Here is a 19,615-nt window from a genome sequence, read left to right on the forward strand (position 1 = left end):
AACAGGTAGCACTCGGATGGGTTCCAGCTCACTGGCACTCCATGACCCAAGGTGGCTTGGAGGTGCAGTCATGTCCTTGTCCTCACCATGCACATATGGTACAGTCTGCAGTATATATTGGATGGGGAGCACATACTACTACTCTCTGGAGCAGCACTAAGGTAGGTGCTCATTCTCCAGAGTGTAATCCCTCGTGCAAACCTACCCTGAGCCTTCTTGTGCTGTGTCAGGATGGCAGCTCAGGGACCCCTGGATAGCTGACCCTTTGGTTTTTTGTGCAGCTACTAACATCAAGGACAGGCTTTTTGCCCCGTGTGCATGTGCGTATTAGAAATAGCCTCACTGCAGTATGAACCGTAGTTTCTTTTAGAAAGCAAAATGGAAAACATAAGGATTCCCTGCTCCCCAATTTAATCAGGGCAAATACCCTCCAGTGTCTAAGCCATGGGTCTGACTTTGCTCTTACACCAGTTTAAGTAAGTCAGAAGTAACTCAGTGACATCGGTGGAGTTACACTAGCTTAAAATTGGCATGACAGGAGAGTAAGGGCCAGTATTTATCAGAAGGATGATCCCAATACACAATCACACTATTGCCTCTGATTTTTGAGGTGTCAATAATTTGTGAGCTCCTTTTTCACTTAAAAAAAATTACTTCTGAGTTCTAATAAGCACAACTGGCATGAAGGAAAATAAAGGGGTTACAGAGCTGAAGTCCTGATAATGATTTCCTTTCAGCCATAACTTATTACATCCACATAATAGGATCCTGAGAAAAGTCTAATGATAGCAGATTCTGTTGGCATTCAAGACACTGTGAAACTTCAGGAATTACACCCCATTATTGTCCTAAATTATACATAACTTTCTCCCTTTAGTTGCTGATATGGAAAATATTTTTTCTGCAAAGCAGTTAGATAATGTCAGCACAAATTACTGCTTTCCACACAGTGTAGATGATAGGACCAGAGGCATTAAAGAAGCTTAAGAAAACCAAATCAGAAAAGACAGAAGGAACCGCTCTCCTTAACTTGGAAATAACAAATGTTTGTAATAGCATGCTGGATAAGCCAAGAGAGAAAAATATCTCAAGAAAATTTATAAGCTCCATGTCATCAAAAATCAAAGCTGAAGTTTAGATACTTGCGCAGGATGAAAGAAGAGCAATTGAAGTCTCTATCTTTATAGATCTCCTCTCTTCAGCTCTACACTGGATATAATACCACTACTACATATCAGTATATAAGCATTTTTATTGGCTAAACAGGAAACTTTTATTTCTGGCTTTGTAAATAGATTGTCAAAATAACCAGAATACGAATGCAGGGTTATTTAACATGCTTGTCTACCTGTCTTCCATTTGTTGGGCCTTTCCCGGTGGGGCACAATTGAAGAAAAAGTAGAAGGAATGATAGGGAAGTTACGTATCAGTGAAAGAATCACAAATTCCATAGCATTCTTTGTCACTTGATTTACTGATAATTAGTTTGAGTGTCAGAAATTACTCCCTTATCCTTCACAGTTTTCCTTCATTACCATTTGATTCCTGTACTGTGTTGCATTAAAAGTTAAGCTCTAGGTTGCCACCTGCTGTTTCATTGTTTACATTTCCATCTTTATGATTGAGAGAATGGGCCGTAACAAGAAGTCTTACAGGGGATTGTTAACTATAGGCACAAATACCCGCTTTGCAGGAAATTCTGCCAGAAAGAGCTATATAGGAAGAAGTCTCTGAGAGATTCTCTTTGTGAAGCACTCTCCAATCATTCTCGCCCCAGCCCAACTGCAGAACAAGCCCCGATGTTCACCCAGAAACCCTGCAGATCCCCTAGGTTCTCCATGGATCATCTTGCGACTAGGGCACTGGGATGGGATTCAAGAGAGCTGGGTTCAGCTGCTGTGGCTGGTATAGACATTCCTGCACTATCACAACCTTCTTGTACCTTAAGCCACTGCACCTGGAGTCAGAAGATTATAAACATGAGCACTGAGACTTTCATGTAATTAAGATTCTAGGCTTCACAGCTGTGGGGAAAAAAGTGAAAATGTGACCCAACTGTAGCCTAAAACTCAGAAACCAGAGACAGATATTAGGAACCTGATGTTTAGTTGTATGTGATTCCACTCACTAACATAGCACCCCTTGGTGTTGGACCATGGCATTGCAGGCATTTTCATCCCTAGCACCTCCTTGTTTACCACTTCTTTAGTCCTGCAATAATCCTTCTTTAGTCCTGCACTCTTCCATGGCCCAGCCCACAAGACCAGTCACCTCTTTCCAGTTATGTCCCCTTCCAAGGTAGGGACAGTCCAACTAAAGAATCCACAGCAAGATCCAAACAGAAGATCCTTCCGCCCCCTCAGGCTGCATTGAAGTCCCCTGCTTTTCATCCCTATTCCCAGGGACTACAGAGGTCCTTCTTTGCTCCATTGACTAAGCACTGACTTCCAGAGTTTTTTCCATGGAGACCTGTCTTCTTAGTAGGTTTCCCGACCATCTCCCCTCTACAGGGACCCTGGCAGTGCCTTCCAGGAACCTCCCTGCTTTTTACAGCTCTTATCTCAGGACCTTCCTACCAAAGCCCAACCTGCTCCCTGTGGTTCTCTCCAAACAGTCTTCATCAAGCCTTTCCCAGAGAGAGGGAACTCCCCTTGCTCCTCTCCCTGGGATCTACTCCTTACTGAGTGCTCTTTCCTCTCTATCTACTCCTCCATGAGCTTTTCACCGTTGGGAATACTAATTGTAATTGAGTCACCAGATCAAGATCAGCTGGGGGGATTAATTGCTAAATGACAGACAAGGTTGAGCCAAACTCCCCTTAAATGGCCAGCCCACCTGTCACATTAGTATTTAAAAATCTCAGGACTTTTAAGCAAGTCTCAATGTGGCAGGCATGACCCATGATATTTGGGGTTAGTAATACTGCTGTGTGCAGATGCTATCAGCCCCAAACTTCCAAAAGCACCACAGATTATGAGTCCTCAACCTTAAGGCGGCCCCTCTAAATGCAGGGGTTCTCAAACTTTTTTCGCCGCGATCCCTTCTGACAACAAAAATTACTTCAGGACTCTAGGAGGGGAACTGAAGCCTAAGCTTGCTCGAGCCCCACTGCCTCGGGTGCGGGGAGGCAAAGCCTGAGCCCCATCACTCCTGTCAGGGGGGCCAAAGCTGAAGCCCAGGGGCTTCAGCCCCAGGTAGGGGGCCTGCAACCTGAGCTCTTCCTCCCAGGGCTGAAGCCCTTGGGCTTTGGCTTCAGCCCTGGGCAGTGGGGCTCAGGCCTCAGCCCTGGCTCCCAACAAGTCTAAGCCAGCCCATGCAACCCCATTCAAAGGGGGTCACAACCCACTTTGGGGCCCAGTTTGAGAACCACTGCTTTAGTGTGTGCATGGGAGAGGGTGTGTGAAGAGGTCAAGAGTCTGACTGCACCTCCAGAACAGCAAATCATGTCCTCTTGGGTCATGGAGCATCAATGGGCACATTAGCCAGGATTCCATCCTAGGTGTACAGAGTACTAACAGGGTAGCCTGTCCTGTTGCTTTTTGAATGTGCTGTGGGGGAAAAGCTCCCTGTTCTGTCTGACTCTGCAATGCATCCACACAGCACAGGACAAGATCTGGCACAGTCCATCAGAGCACAACCATTCTCTTTCTTAGATTTTATCTACACTAGTCACTTCCAGCTCAGGTAGACATACACATGCTAGCTGTAATAGTATGCTAAAAACGGCAGTGTGGCCGCAGCTACATGGGTAGCAGGATGGGCTAGGTATGCTGAATACGACCCCATCTGAAACCCTAAATACATACTCAGGGTGGCTAGTTTGTCCTGCTGTGACTATACTACTATTTTTAGTGCGCTAGCTCAATGAGAACTAGCGTGGGTGCCTCTACCCAAGGTGGAAATGACCCCCTCCCCCAGCCCATGTAGACATGGTCTTATCTGTTGGCCAAATGTCTGAGTAAAATCAGAGAGTGCAGAGCAGTGTGAATATTTGAAAAAGACAAAAAAAGGAACACACAAAACTCCTCTTCCTTGCTCTAAATCAGAGGAAAATACAACCCAAAATTGTGATCACTTTTACACATGCCTCACCCTCCTCCTGAGTGTAGTGCATTTCCAGGGAATCTCCATGGGGATGGGAGAGTCGTCGATTCCAAGGCCAAAAGTGATAATCTAGTCTGACCTCCTATATATCACAGGACACAACATTTCCCCAGGTGGAGGAAATCCACACACACAGTCCCCTCTCTAGGTGGATCTTGAAGTCACATCCAATGGCAGCTGGGTTCCCAATTCCTTTAGGGCTCTGGAACTCCCATCCCACATCTCCAGGAAGGAAAGAAGAGGCAATGGAAGGAGGGCTACACCTGTGTGTGTGCTTGTGGATGAGGTGGCTGAACTAATTATTCCAGGCACTCCCTTGCTCACTCTTGTAAGCTGTTTACAATAAGATAATTTTCTACTTCCGGTTACTAGAGGTGGATCTCAATGCTACAACACCCACTCAAAAAATGCTTACATCCCCCTGATGCTGCCCTCACAATGTCTTTCTCTGCCATTGTTTTAGCACGAACTTCCAAATGTAACATTTCCTCAGAACTTTTCCAGGGGAAATTTCCTCAGGAACCTTTCCCAATGGTGCATTAAGGGACAGCTACAATACCTTTAATTTGAGTTGTACATGAAACGAGCACCTATGGTGGAATAGTTTGGGAGCACAGAGCACACCATAGAAGATGAGTGTTTCCACCTCACACTGGGTTTTATGACGTGAACCCCTCACTGGTAGCCCCTATTGAATGGCAGGTGGTTTATGGTGCTTGTAAGAAATGAACATGTATTGTAGAAAACGACTGCTTTTCTGCTTATGGAAAACTGATTTTATTTGTGCATATAGCAAAGAAAAGGTAACTTGTTCTCCTTCAAGAATTGATCATAAAGGCTTACATTATTGGGACAAATGATCCCCTGGCAAGAGAGCTTGGAATTTTCTAGAAAGGATGGGCAAGGAGACCTCCCCCACTCGCCCACCACTCAGGGTTCTGAGAGTATAAAAGAGCATCTCCCTCCCCCGCCCCCCCCCAAAAAAATTGCTTTCTGGTTCCTTTTAGCTGCTGAAAGTGCAGGTAGCTCAGAGATCGCTCGTGTTTTTAGAGCCAACATAGAGAGCTTAACAAAAGGTAGCCATTTGCAGGGCACAACAAGTTTTATACACCCAGGAATTATGCTACGTATTACTGAGAGCAATCTACTCACTCTTGATCGGTCAACAATTTACATATCTATGGCTACAGAGACCTTTCATAACTTCTCTCTTCTTATAATGGAAACCTGGTAATATTAATTACATGCATACTCTTTGAAATCACTGGGTAACTTCACAGGTCTTCCATTTTGTGTGGTTTCACTCTGAGTACCTTCCTTCTCCTGTGGTTTCCGTTTGGGAGATTTCTTTGCCATTAGATTTTCTGGTATCACCTTTGACAACTCCTGAGGGTTACCTATAAATGACCTCCTTTCACAGACCCTGCATCTGCATTAGTGTGAGGGGGACTCACCCCAGGGATCTGTTGATGAAAACTGCTCCTTGGTTGCTCTGTTTTTTCCACTGCATACTACACATTTACATTTCTACTAACTGCCTGGTGCAGAAATAGCAGCCATTACGGCTCTCTCCAATACACTTCACTTTTGTACATTTTTTTTTCTCAGTCTAAAATAAATTACTTTAATCTGAAGTGCTTTGGTTGCTCTTTGTGTACAGAAAAGCATAACGGAAAATTGTGATATTGAGCTTAATCCTGCTCCTATTGAAATAACTGGCACAAATCTCTTAATTTCAGTGGGAGCAACATCTATCTTCATGATCCCATTTAGTCCTTTTACGGTTAAAGCAGAATAAGAAATTGGATTTTAAAAAATCCTCCCCAAAGACAATAAAAATACAAAGGAAATTCAGTAAAAACCCTTTGTGATGCACTTTACAAGACCATTGAGGATCAGCACCACTCAACACACAGGAACATGGAAAATGGAAGTTAGAAGCCCTGTGGTCCCTGACTTCATGGGTTTGGGCCAAACCCTTAATGTAATTTTAATGTTGTTCACTCTGAATCATTGATGATGCTGGCTATTTCTCAGGATGTATTTTATCAGGAATTCAGCAGGTTTTAAAACCACATTTTTTTCTCTTAGTCACCAATTAAAAAAAATGTGAAAAGCACATTTCTGACAATTAGCCCTTATCTAGGACTACTGACAAACTAGATTTATGAACTATTATACTACTTTACATTTTAGATGTGTCTACTGCTCTTACACGGCTGGTTGAATCCCCACAGAGAACTGGAAATCAGGCAGGAAACAATCTGCAAATATCTGAAAGATGTAAACAGAGGGCTAGATTGCGACTGTGCTAATGCCTCCCCCCAACTCCTCTGTGCAAGGAACTGGGCACAGTTTGGCTGGAGAGCAGGGACCTATGAAGACCCAGAAGGAAGGAGAGCTCATGTCCCTCACTTTCAAACACTGCTAGTATGGCATGTGAAGTGCCAGGAGGAATTGTGTCCAAGTCAGTCAGAATTCCTCCAGAGGGTCACACTGCAGCGCAGTCCTTCCTCTGCCGCCTCCACTGAGATCCAAAGGAGATGGAGTAATTTTTTCGGACTCTGTTGTGCCTGTTAGATGCTGTGCTGTGCTGCAAGATGGATGGAGCTGCATGGCCAAGGGTGGCCCACTGTGCTATTGGGAGGCATTTGCTTTAGGAAAGCAGAATGGCCCCTGGAGTTCCAAGCCTCTCAGAGGCTGCGTGGCCCCAGTTTGCAGGGTGCATCTTACTTAATCCTGCTCTCTCCTGCACATGTATGCACTGGGGGGACTGGAGCCATGTCTGCTCTTCCGCCAGCCAGCCTTCCCCATATTCCTTGTGCTGAATGCTCTGAGGGCGTAGTAGACAGAATGCAGCTGCGACACTTCCCAGAGCACAGGGCTACAATTCTTCCTGGCACTTACATGAGTCACACATGAGTTGGGAGAAGAGCTGTGCACACCCAAATCTATTTCACAACTATGGGAGGGCTGGGCACAATCTGTGGTGCAATAGAATTTAACTAAGAGAAATGGGATGAAAATAAGAAAGCAAAATAGAGGTTGAATCTTAGGAAATCTTTCCAGGTATGAGACACTTTGGACAGTGGACCACTCTCCTGTGGTGGGTATTCAGCATTGGCCTAACACTACTCTCGTTACAGTCAATGGGAGTTTTGCCATGGAATTCAATGGGAGCAAAGTTAGATCAGTGCAAAGTGCTTTTGAAAAGCCCAACATGCTGGAAGTACGAGGAGCCTCATTAAAACTAGAATGGACAAAGCCTTAAGAACGGTCTGGCCGTGGCTGGAGGACCTAACAGGATTTTTCCATTTCAAATTGCTATAATTCTAACATTGCCCAGTAGGTAGAAATACAGTTGTCTATATATTTATTTCTGCATTTCTCTTTCCTCAGTCTAGAAGTATTGGCCTGAAATTAAGCAGGACGCATGTCTACTTCTAGTAGGCCCATTGTACCCAAAGGGTCTTCATTAAAGTTAAGAGAGTTAAGTTATGGGACTGAGGAAGAAGCAGCTTTTTAATCCCTCCCCATCACTGCACAGCCATATAAGGGCCAGGCAGAATTTAGTCTGCAATAATTCCTGGAGCAGCCAACTGCGATATCAAAAATGATTCAGTCATGTCAGCTGCTTGAAAGTTTTTATGAGTTGCTTTTAGGAAAATCTGCTGTTTGGATCTGATCTCTTTGACTACAGCAAGTCTAGAGGGCACTCATCACCTTACAGGATCATGCTCAAAACAGCAGACATTTCAGTGAATGCCTCTTTTTCTGTACATATTGTGACAAAGTTCCTCCTTTACCTTGGTGGGTCCTGTGCTTATTGGCAGATTTGCTCGCCACAGATCATCCCCTCCGGTGGAATCCACAGTCCGGGTCAGCTCCTCCTGTGTCTGATCAGGAGTTGGGAGGTTTGGGGGGAACCCGGGCCCGCCCTCTACTCCGGGTTCCAGCCCAGGGCCCTGTGGATTGCAGCTATCTATAGTGCCTCCTGTAACAGCTGCATGACAGCTACACCTCCCTGGGCTACTTCCCCATGGCCTCCTCCAAACACCTTCTTTATCCTCACCACAGGACCTTCCTCCTGGTGTCTGATAACCCTTGTACTCCATAGTCCTCCAGCAGCACATCCTCCCACTCTCAGCTCCTTGTGCCTCTTGCTCCCAGCTCCTCACACGTGCACCACAAACTGAAGTGAGCTCCTTTTTAAACCCAGGTGCCCTGATTAGCCTGCCTTAATTGATTCTAGCAGCTTCTTGATCGCTGCAGGTGTTCTAATCTGCCTGTCTGCCTTAATTGTTTCCAGAAAGCTCCTGATTGTTCTGGAACCTTCCCTGTTACCTTACCCAGGGAAAGGGGACCTACTTAACCTGGGGCTAATATATCTGCCTTCTATCACTCTCCTGTAGACACCTGGCCTGACCCTGTCATAATATATTAAAAACAGACAACCCCCTCCCCTCTGCTAATAGAAGCAGGGGTATGAATCCATCATAATATAATTACACTTCATAGTTTGGTAACAGTTTCCATCTCTGGATCCCTATGCATTTAGAAACATTGGATAAGCCTTTCAAGGTAGGTAAGTCATTATCCTCATTTTACAACTGGGGAAACTGAGGCACAGAGCTGGTAAAGGACATACCCAAAGAGACCCAGGAAGCCCATGGCAGAGCCAGAAATAGGCCCATATCTCCTGCCTCCCTGTTTTGTATCCTAACTACAAAATCATCCTTCTCCTCTAGCACCCTGTGCTAATTGCAATTTTAAAATCTACCATCACATGTGATACTGCAGCTCCAAATGCAAAGGCCAAATGCTCATTTAAAGTAGCACAATTCCTGTGCATTGTCAGCCCAGCCCTGTTCTGGTGTGTGTTGAGGAGACAGTCAGTAAATATAGTGTTCTCAGTTTCTTCTTTGAGTTGTCAGTGTGGGAGATGAAAACCTTTGAACCTGACTGCAGACAGATTCCATGTTCCAGGGACATTGGTCTTATAAATGATAGAAAAAGAACCAATATATTGCAAGGTCTCATTCTACAAGCCTTCTGTGGGCAAAACTGCCATTAAAAATCAAGAGACTGGGCCCCAAGCAGTGAGATAGTTTGTAATGTGCAATCCTGCTTCACTGAAGAACTCTGGTGTGCAAGAATTCAACACAGCTTCTTACAGAACTGCAGGATTTGGCCCTGTATAATTAAAATCCACATACATATTCAGAATTTTCTGTGTGTTTGAATCACAACACATGCTTCTGAGGGTCAGAGTGGCTTTTTTCAGAAGATTACTGGTTATGGAATAAATATAGCAGGATATAAATGAAAATGTATCACCATTTAAATCTGAATTTAAATATCTTATGATGGTTTTGTTTCAGCACAGAGTACTACAACTTTTTTTGTCTATAGTATTGGAATAGGTGTGTTTTATCTCAAGAGGAACTGTAGTACATTTTACTATTGAGTGCGTAGCGCAGGTACTAAGCAGGGTTTTCTGCAGGATTTCACTCTAGGATACCATGCACATTTTAGTATGCATGGAAAGGGATGAAAATGAAATCTCACATGGATTTGGCAGCATTTCTGCAGGTGATCTGCCCATGCCGCGCCTTCAGCACCCACCGCCGAATTGCCGCCAAAGCCGCAGGACCTGACTGCTGCCCTCACAGTGACTGGCAGGCCACCCCCTGATTTTAAAGTGGAGCCGCCCCTGATTGTTAAAGTGGAATAAAATGGCTATTTTTGGTGAAGCTGGAATATCTGATATCAGTTGCTCATGAGGTGTCATACAAAAGATGGGTACAAGGCTCAGTTAGGAGAATTTAGAAGATAAGGGAATGCAGTTCCTCTTGTCAAAATAAAGTACTTAGGTCTCTAAAGGTAAGAAACAGAGTTCCTTTTTTTAGCATTTATCTTTCATATTCTTGATACAAAGAGTAAGCCCCTATAGTACACTTAAGCCACAAATGAGAAGGCACCTTTACCTGCTAAAATTTAATCCCAGCTGTACACATTCATTATTTAGCCCTTCCTTATTAGCAATTGGCACAAACCATTCTCTGGAATCTCTCTTGAATTGTTCCATTCTGTTATTGTTGTCTTGTCCCATTGTAAATCATATCAGATCATGATGTTCAAGAATGAATTCAGTGACTCTTACAGGGTCCTTTGAAAAAGCTTGATCCTAGTTGTCAGATCTAAAGAGTGTCATTTTCTCTACAATATTACATTCAAAAGTATGGGCAGGTGTTACACCCTGCTTCCGACACAACTTGCAGAGTGGATAGATCTTGGTTCCATCTCTACTGATTTTCATTCCTGCAATGCGCCCTGTCTGTAGTCTTACAATAGTGGATATTATTTTCTGAGATGCTTTGATATCAATCAGAGGATCCTTTATCTTTTGATCATTCATTTCAGCTAATGCTTTTCTTGACAGGGTGTCAATATTCTCAACTGTTGTCATTCCTACTTGAATTTCTGATCTTCCAACTTTGGCCCGATCATCATCTACCTCACTTCCATATATACCAACCTGTGATGGAATCCATAGAAAAGTCAATTTTATTGCCTTGCTCCCTGATTCTCCAAGCCTTCTGATGAATTGTATATATGATAGCATTCTAGTTTCTTCAAAAAGGAACTGAAGATCACCACTTGCAAGTCCTGTGGTTCCATTCTTTCCTTTTGGAGAGATATAATCCAATCCAGACAGGGTCTGCAGGTGGGCCAACAAAAACTAGTAAAGGCTGTTGCCAGATCTGTATGAATGAGCATAACAGTACCTTTATCTATTCCTAGGAAGAGAGAATGTATCTGAGGTTTTTCAATAGCACTTAATAGAAGTGAATATCAGTAACAAGACTAATGTAGTCTCTGTGCTATATGCAAGCCAAAAGCCAGACTGAGGAGTATGTGAAGACTCCATATGATGACAACTTTCACCACATCCTTCTTGGTAACAATCTAAGAAGAGGAAGTCAGAGACAGAATAATTGATGAGATCACTAATGTTACAAGAGAAGTGTTAATAAAACTTCACCTTGTTCAGATGAATCATCTTGGCTGCATAGTTACACAAGCTGCTGAGAACTTTGGTAGCAGGTCCCACTGAATACTAAGGCATGTTCAGGTTTTTAGTCCTTCAGAAGGTCCCCACTCTGGGAGCATGAAATTCCACTACAGTTATACCTCTCTGGAACAATGGACATATCAACTGCAAGAATGATATACATGGGTAAAGGGAACAGAGCCTTCTCAGCAACAAGCCCACATCTGAGGACCTCACGGCCTAAGGAAATCGGACTGACCATTAATCTCACTACCTTCAGAATAAAATGTAAAACATATACCCACAGTGTAGCATTCTCACAATAAATGAATTTCTAATGCTGGGGGGAGCAGTAGGGAGATTGACACACTGATCCGAACTCCGTAGGTGTATATTTGACAGGTAAATTTGTAAAATACACAAATACTATAGTGATGGGTATGAGACCATTCTAATCTGCAATCGTATTGTGCCTATCGTTGTAGGATAAAAGTGCCACATCAATGGGCCTTGCATTGATTCCACCTATAAAGGACCCAAACTCTCCACTCTTCTTGATTTATAGTGGCCTCTGCAATGAGATAAGTGTTGCATTGTGTCCTAAAAGTAGCAAGACTCAGGCCAGGGGTAGGCAACCTGTGGCACATGTGCCGAAGGCGGCACACAAACTGATTTTCAGTGACACTCACACTGCCCGGGTCCTGGCCACCGGTCCAAGGGGCTCTACATTTTAATTTAATTTTAAATGAAGCTTCTTAAACACTTTAAAAATCTTTTTTATTTTACATACAACAATAGTTTAGTTATATATTATAGACTTATAGAAAGGGACCTTCTAAAAACGTTAAGATGTATTACTGGCACGCAAAACCTTAAATTAGAGTGAATAAATGAAGACTCGGTACACCACTTCTGAAAGGTTGCCAACCCCTGACTTAGGCTCATCCTTGAACTGTGGTGCTAAGGAACTCCTCTGCCTACAACCCTCCACCTAGAATAGCCCTCATTCTGACCCCAAGAGATGTAGCCTGGGGCTCCCAGGTTGTCCAGGTAGCTGCAGCCATTGTGGTGGGATGCAGAGGGAGAAGTGGGATGCTGAGGTAGCTTGATCCAAGTCCAGTAAGGACTTTGAAGATCAAGATCAGCATCTTGAAGTGGATCTGGAGTTGGACATGGAATCTGTACAGAATATGGATCCTTGTTGAGTTGTGGTCTTCTGAGTTTATCTTGCTTAGGAGAATCTCCTACTGTATATTTTCCATTGCTGACAATTCATTAGCCTTTTAAGGCTTTAAAAGTTTTTGCCCAGCAGGGAATTTTAGTTAATCTCTTTGTCATGGGGCACACCACTCACTGCTGGACTGGTGCCTCCTCTTCTGGTCACTCTGGGGATTAGCTCAAGGACGACACTCCCACATCCATGGTTTGCACCCCGTCACTCTGCCTCCATGTCTGCCAGCAGCCTCTCCAGGAACTGCCATGCCCTCTTCATCACTGGGTCCTCCAGCCATGTCACCAGCTCTGTTTCTTCACTCTTAACTTCAGGGCCTCAGCATGCCAGTCCTAGCAGCCTGCCAGGAACTTCCTCTTGCTCCCTGCCAGAAACTGCTCTGTCCATGGTGCTAGATTCCATCCACCTGCTAGGAACCGAGTCCTCCCTTCTTGAGCTCCAGGCAGTGACTAAACTCTGGTCCAGCAGCTTCTTTTATGTAAGCTCTCTGGTCCCTGATTGGTAGTTCTCCCTGCAGCCTTTCCATGATTGGCTGCGCCCAATGCAGCCTCTCTAGGCTACTTGGAGGACTACCCTCCACTGTTCACTCCCAGGGTTAACCCCTTCTACACCTGTGTGGGGCAGACACTCCATCACACTCCTCCTTGTGCATCTTGGCTCTAAATTTTTAAAGAAATCAATCAGGTCCCCTTGTGAAGACACCATTGCTTTATCAAGCTGGAGTGTACCACCTAGTTTTTCCTTTTATGCCATGTTGTTCGGGAGTGGCAATTTCATAGTTCATCTCTCCTGGCCTTCTAGCGATGTTACAGGAACTTGGCCACACTGATACCGCAGAAGGTTATTTTCACAACTAAGCAAATAGCCTCTGTGTTTTAAAACCTCTTGCAAAAGTTTTGTACTTTTCTGACAGTTCTCTGGATGGAATTCATCTCAGGAACAACCCACTGAAATTCTACACATAATTTTGGGGAACAATAATTTCTTCTCAAGATATCAATACTAAGTTCTCAAGAAATTGACTCTTGTTATTCAGTGAACTTTAGTGTTCAGGAACCCAGCACAGAATTTAGGGCCAAATCCTGAGTTCCTCACTCAGTTTTTATTCAGTCCTAATCAGTGGCAGTGTTGCCTGAGTAAAGACTGAATTACAAGTCAGTAAGAACCTTCAGGGTTGGCTGTTAGGCACAATGTTGTGAGATTCCACAAAGAAGACCCTCTCTCTGCTGAGTGCTACGAGCCATCTCTGTTTGTTTTCTCATCTCACATTAGATTTTCTGTTTGTGATTAGAAAACCAAATATCAAATTGGCAAGAAGAGTAAATGGCCCATCAATGTCTATGCCTGCAGTCCTCAGAAATCAGCCTGTATCCTAGCTTCAGATTCCTCAAATCCAGCTAGCAAATGGCTCCACTGGATATTTGCATCTTCAAACATTTCTTAAAGTGTTCACCATATCTTGTTCTTGCTGATGTTGGCAATTTGATCCATAGTTAAATATTTGCATAAAGAAATTCTGCCTGAATTATTTACTAGCCACTCGTCTTTTTAACTTGGATGCATGGCCTCTTCATTTTAAATTAAATATTCTTTCAAACAATTTCTTGGCATCAACTCAGTCCTGTCTTTAAAGGGTTGTACACAGCGTTTTAATAGATTTATCCCTTTGAGCTCTAATTCACCAGTTGGGCTGGATTCTTCATTCAGTATGGGGTAAATAGGGAGTAATTTCATGGAGGTCATTGGTGCTGCACCAATGTAAAACTGATGCAAATGAGAGCAGAATCAGGTCCAGTGTCCTCATACATGGATTGCTTCTTCAGGATATAAAGATTGGTTTTGCGGTACTTAAAACTGCCAAAACATGATTGCCTGCTACTGGGATGAAGCATTGTGGATGAAATTGGTCCCCATCCAGACAGCTAACACAAGGCCTATGCACCACTTAACTCCCTACGAAGCCTTATTTTGAAGGCTTAAGTGGTGCACAGGCCTTGTGTTAGCTGTCTGGATGGGGACCAATTTTATCCACAATGCTTCATTTGAGAGAGCAGCATTCTAGTTAAATCTGTTGCTGTGAAATAAAAAGATGAGTCTTGCTGCTGATGCATCAGCTTTGGATATACAAGCTCTATCTTTAGGGTCCAACAGATGAAAGACAGTTATTCTGCCACAGGAACATAATGGCATGAAATATTAGCGTGTTTTCTACCGATCTGGGTTATTAAAAGGGGATCGTTCACATTTATTGGTATGAAACATCATCCTGAAAACTCTAAACTCACTTAATTCACTATATGGGATGATCACTCAGACTTATCTGGACAGACCCTCAAATGCTTATGAAGAGAAAGATAGATACAGATGTGCAGTACAGGCAGTAGAAGGAAAAGCATCCTGTCTGACAGTTTTCATTCTTATCAAGGAAAATATGCTAGGGACAAAAACTCTGTGCCTGATCCTGAGATGTGGTAAATTCCCTCAAATCCCATTGTTAAAGGTAAATCAGTATCTCGTAGGGTCAGTCCATTTATTAGGACATCTCTAGGTCTCTTACTGTTTCTAGCGTCACAATATGTCTTCTTTGAAAAAACCTCAAGGACTTCAATTAGACTGGGTCACATGATAGAACTCTGAACAAAGAGCTCTAATCTAGTGCTAGAGTCATTGTAACAGATCTTTATAGCGGAGGAACTTTTAGCTCTGACTTGCATAAGGACCATTAACTAAAGACTCTCAAATGATATAGGATTCAGCTATCTTGCACCCAGACAAGAAACCTAACTTGACTAAATCATCAGGTCCCTTTTCAACCATTTTCCCAAACAAAGCTCCTCCAGCTGCAGAGCCCTTTCAGGCATCATATAAACTGATATGCCTAGTTGCATATTCAAGAAATGCTGCGTATCCTGAGCCATCCTTTTCAATCAAGCTATGGTTCATCTCAGCCTTCAACACTCTGGAATCCCAAGAAATGTGAATCTCAAACATAGTTCTGTACACAGATATTTTTTGCTTGATTACGTGCATTTTTTGAGGGCATGTTGGAAGCCAGTTTCATGCATTCTTTAGCTCCACACTGGTGATGTTCAGCCAGTGACTACAACTACTGGCTGTATTTGAGGGCTGTGCTACAGGTTACTTCATCTCATTGACCCAAATCAAAAACCTTGAACCATACAACTGAATCTAGCAAAAACTGATCTTAATAAAATCTTCAGCCTCCGTACAGTACATCTGCTTCTTCTCTAGTATTTGAAAGCTATCAGTGCCTGTTATGCTTCTATAATTTGAAGGCTCAAAGCTTTGACAGTGGAAAATATCAAGTATTGGAGCATGAGCTTTCGTGGACATGCATCCGATGAAGTGAGTATTCACCCACGAAAGCTCATGCTCCAATACGTTTGTTAGTCTATAAGGTGCCACAGAACTCTTTGTCTCATTTAGCACACTCTTTCATATTTCGATAGCTGGGACAAATTCAGACTAGGTGCAACTCTACTTGTCTGTGGTCTTTCACATGGCTGTCATATTCCTGTCTGTGGCAGTTCTTTAGATCATTTTTGTGAGTTTGGAGCATATCCATGATGTAATGTGTCAGGTTTCCACTCACAGGCATTACCATAGTTCAGACCCATAAAAAAGTGTTATTAATCTAAACATTTGGCAGCATCAAGAAATCTACTTGCCACTGTCATTTGCAGAAGTGTGATATCATAATACCTTGCCTGAATCATAGAACTGGAAGGGACCTCGGCAGATCATCTAGTCCAGTCCCTTGCACTCAAGGCAGGACCAAGTATTATCTAGACAATCCCTGACAGATGTTTGTCCAACCTGCTCTTAAAAATCCCCAATGATGGAGATTCCACAACCTCCCTAGGCAATCTATTCCAGTGTTAACCACCCTGACAGTTAGGAAGTTTTTCCTAATGTCCAACCTAGACTGCCCTTGAGGCAATTTAAGCCCATTGCTTCTTGTCCCATCTTCAGAGGTTAAGAAGAACAATTTTTCTCCCTCCTCCTTGTAACAATCTTTTATGTACTTGAAAACTGTTATGTCCCCTCTCAGTCTTCTCTTCTCCAGGCTAAACAAACCCAATTTTTTCAATCTTCCCTCATAGATCATGTTTTCTAGATCTTTAATCATTTTTGTTGCTCTTCTCTGGATGTTCTCCAATTTGTCCACATATTTCCTGAAATGTGGCACCCAGAACTGGACACAATACTCCAGCTGAGGCCTAATCAGGGTGGAGTAGAGCAGAAGAATTACTTCTCAAGTCTTGCTTATAATACTGCTAATACATCCCAGAATGATATTTGCTTTTTTTGGCAACAGTGTTACATGACTAATATTTAGCTTGTGATCCACTTTGACCCCCAGATCTCTTTCTGCAGTACTCCTTCATAGGCAGTAATTTCCTATTTTGTATATGTGCAACTGATTGTTCCTTCCTAAGTGGAGTACTTTGCATTTGTCCTTATTGAATTTCATCCTATTTACTTCAGACCATTTCTCTAGGTTGTCCAGATCATTTTGAATTTTAATCCTATCCTCCAAAGCACTTGCAACCCCTCCCAGCTTGGTATCATCTGCAAACTTTATAAGTGTACTCTCTATGCCATTATCTAAATCATTGATGCAGATATCGAACACAACTGGACTCAGAACTGATCCCTGCGGGATCCCACTTGTTATGCCCTTCCAGCATGACTGTGAACCACTGATAACTACTCTCTGGGAATAATTTTCCAACCAGTTATGCACTCACCTTATAGTAGCTCCATCTAGGTTGTATTTCCCTAGTTTGTTTATGAGAAGGTCAGGCAAGACAGTATCAAAGGCCTTACTAAAGTCAAGATATACCACATCTATCACTTTCCCCCATCCACAAGGCTTGTTACCCTGTCAAAGAAAGCTATCAGGTTGGTTTGACATGATCCGTTCTTGACAAATCCATGCTGACTGTTACTTATCACCCCATTATCCTCTAGGTGTTTGCAAATTGGTTTCTTAATTATTTGCTCCATTATCTTTCCACGTACAGAAGTTAAGCTCTTTAATTCCCTGGATTGTCCTTATTTCCCTTTTTATAGATGGGCACTATATTTGCCTTTTTCCAGTCTTCTGGAGTGTCTGAAGAAAGCTTATTGTAATTACCTAAACATTTTACTCAGACACTATTTGGATTAATAATGTGATCCAAACACACTTAGAGATGTCACAAGAGGTAGAGTCATGGTGTGTGATTTTACACACAGACAAGGTCCAGCATTACAGATGAAAAATGTTGGCATCCGGTTAATGTGTCAATAGAAATTGCTACTGCTAATCAGAAAAAAAGTGTTTTCAGTTCCACACCATGCCAGATTACTCTGCACCAGATTCCAGAAGATAACACCAATCCTATTATTTCCTGTTAATGACCTGCATCGTATGAGGGCTTCTCTAGACTAGGGAAACTTGCAGTAGTTCAGCTACACCAATGAAGATCCACTCAGGCAAATCCCACATGTAGACACATTGCACCAATGCAAAATGCAGCTTACACCAGTGCAATTTACTCCAGTAATTTACAAAATGAGTTGCTCAAGTGCAAGGCCCTCCGTATACTAGTACAGCACATCTTTAATAGGGATTTGCACCAGAGTAGCTACATTTGTGCAAAAAAACTTCCAGACTCGAAGAGCCTTTGTCTCAATGGTCTTTTTATAATGAGCTCATTTATATAATTTTATCCAGTCATCATCACGCTTATTGCAGGTTTGCAGATGAGTCACTTGTGAGAGATTCCATTCTCCATTGGAACACGGAGCTGAGGAAAACATCCCCTGACTTTGATTAGATAAGTTATGACCCAGGTTTAATTAATTCATTAATGTTCACTCAGATGGAAGGTGCTACAGAAATGCAAATATGGATATATTTACTTTCCTATTAGACATTTTTCTGTAGCAATTTTCAGCAGTAAAGTGATAGCCATTTTGCTAGTTCAATATTTACCAAGCTGATCTGAAGTTTCTCTGCAATTCACTTTAACCACACACTAAAACCTAAATTTCAGTTCAACATTATGACTACTTGAGGGAAATGGTGGTTTTTTCACTTGGAAGTAATTTCTTTTTGCAGTGTTCTTCTTGTACCTGTACCCAGGGCTTTGGAGCGGAGCCCAGAGCTGGAGTGCAGAGCAGCTACGGAGCAGTAGATTTTTGCCTGGAGCTGGAGCGGAGCCACAGCACAGCTCCAAAGCCGTGCCTATACCAGGCCTTGGCTACACCTGAGAGTTACAGCACTGGTGGTGGCTTTACAGTGCTGTAACTCACTCCCCGTCCACACTGGCAAGGCACATACAGCTCTGTATCTCCCTGGCTACAGCGCTGCATGTACTTCACCTTGACGAGAGGAATAAAGAGTATAGCACTGGTGCTGCAGTGCTGGGGTGCCAGTGTAAACAGGGAATAATCTTACTACACTGTAATTGACCTCCGGAAGCTTCCCGTAATGCTTTTAAGTAAAGATAACACTCTTTGTTTTGTTATGATGCCTCTGTTTGTTTTGTTGTGAACTCCGGGCTCCCAAAGCTGCTTATCAAAAAAACAAACACAGCTCCTGTTTGCTGTGAATGAGCTCCCTTTGGAACGCCCATAGCTAGTGTTTGCTTGAAGAGAGGGGGCTTGACGAGAGAAGCAGCACAGCGGGCAGGCGGGCGGGAGGGAGCAGGGGAGTCCGTTTCGGGGAGGCTGCTTATCTGGTCTGTGAGGAAAAAAACAAAGAGGGCTGTTTGCTTTCAGTGACCGAGAGAGAGGTTGGGGAGGGGGTCAGAACTTGCAGCTGCTGACAGTGTGTCGGCTCCAAAAATCCACTCTCTCTGTCCCTGTCATAAACAGATAGCTAAGGGTTAATGTCTCTTTCACCTGAAGCACCTGACCAGAGGACCAATCAGGAAACTGGATTTTTTCAACTTTGGGTGGAGGGAATTGAGTGTCTGTGTCTTTGTCTTTTTTCTTTTGGCTGCCTGCCTGCTTTCTCTGAGCTTTGGAGAAGTAGTTCTATTTTCTAGTCTTCTGTTTCCAAGTGTAAGGACAAAGAGATCAGATAGTAAGTTCTATGGTTTCTTTTCTTTGGTATTTGCATGAATATAAGTGCTGGAGTGCTTTGATTTGTATTCTTTTGAATAAGGCTGTTTATTCAATATTCTTTTAAGCAATTGACCCTGTGTTGTATC

The sequence above is a fragment of the Gopherus flavomarginatus genome, chromosome 9 (assembly GCF_025201925.1).
Source record: "Gopherus flavomarginatus isolate rGopFla2 chromosome 9, rGopFla2.mat.asm, whole genome shotgun sequence".
NCBI lineage: Eukaryota > Metazoa > Chordata > Testudines > Testudinidae > Gopherus > Gopherus flavomarginatus.